Raw genomic sequence first — 1,192 nt, 5'->3', positions numbered from 1 at the left:
TTTGCTCTCTTCGATCGCCATCTGCAGCTTTAGCTCATCCCCACTCCTCCCCTCTACCCCCTTCCCCCCACGAATCCGCTTTTCCTTGTTGTGCTCCTCCGGGTTCAAACTAAAGGCCAGCTGGATCTGGACGTCATCCTCAGGACCGCAGGATGGGTGCTGGTCAGCCTCCTCCTTGCTCATGGCCAAGGCCAGCTGCAGCTGAAGCTCCTCTTCCCCGCTGCTCCACCTCAGGTGGGGGCCCTGTGCCCACCGCCGTCAGGGAGGCTGTGGCTCTCTGCGCCAACTTCTCCTTGGTTTTGAGGGCGTGAGAATGCTCCTTCCTCAGCTGGTCCTCGTCAAGAAGCAGAGCCACCAGCTGCTTGGACTTCTGGCGTACGTCTACGCCCTGATCCTTGCCATCGCGGTCCACATACTGGAAGTCCTTGAGCATCTGCACGGCGTACATGTTCTCCATGCACTTCTGCGACACGAGCTCTGAGCCCGTCTTGATCAGGTACTCCGTTAGCGTCATGGCCTAATAGACGTGCCTCCAGTTCTTGCAGTGGTCATTGAGCCGCTTCCAGATCATACACATGATCTCGGAGAAGGTGACAATGTTGTAGGTGAGGTCAGCAATCTCGGAAATGAGGGAGCTGGACGGGCCCCAGGGGTCGTTGCTCAAGGCCCCGCGGACCTTGATCACTGTCTCTGAGTAGTTGTGGGCGATGTTCTTCATCTGGCGCCACAGCGATGAGGTTGAGATCATGCCGGGTGGCAAGGGGACCAGGTCTCCTGGGGCAGTGTCGATGACAGGGTGATGTGCAGAAAGAGGCCGTAGCAGGGGGTGGCGGGTCACCGCTTCTCGACCCCTCATGCTAGTCTCCAGAGGGTCATGGTGGTCAGCCCCTTTTCCCGCTAGCCTTCAGTGACTGCACACTGACCGCCCAGCCACCGTGGGAGGGGGGCGGAAAGCCCTGTCGGGGGAGGGGAGCCCCCAGCGGACCTTGCTTATTCTTGTAGTAGCCAGTCATACTGACATTTTTGTTTTGTTCTTTTCCTGATGCTCTTTTGTTGAAGATGTGTCTTCGTCCGCTCTAGCTATTTCAGGCAGGTCTCCTTGTCCTTTCTAGTGGGGATATCCCACCTCAGAAGGTTCTGGATGGGACTCAGGATTCCACCTAAGGTTCTATACAGTGCAAAGGCTCCACAA

At 57.3% G+C, this 1,192-nt stretch overlaps 1 pseudogene; it reads right to left on the bottom strand.

Moving 5' to 3' along the window:
• Positions 1-163: 163 nt before the first annotated feature.
• Positions 164-856, bottom strand: LOC102825563 (annotated as a pseudogene).
• Between the last annotated feature and the right edge of the window lie 336 nt (positions 857-1,192).

This window comes from Chrysochloris asiatica, unplaced genomic scaffold (assembly GCF_000296735.1).
Source record: "Chrysochloris asiatica unplaced genomic scaffold, ChrAsi1.0 scaffold00027, whole genome shotgun sequence".
Lineage (NCBI taxonomy): Eukaryota > Metazoa > Chordata > Mammalia > Afrosoricida > Chrysochloridae > Chrysochloris > Chrysochloris asiatica.
This window is presented reverse-complemented; position numbering and strand designations above follow the sequence as displayed.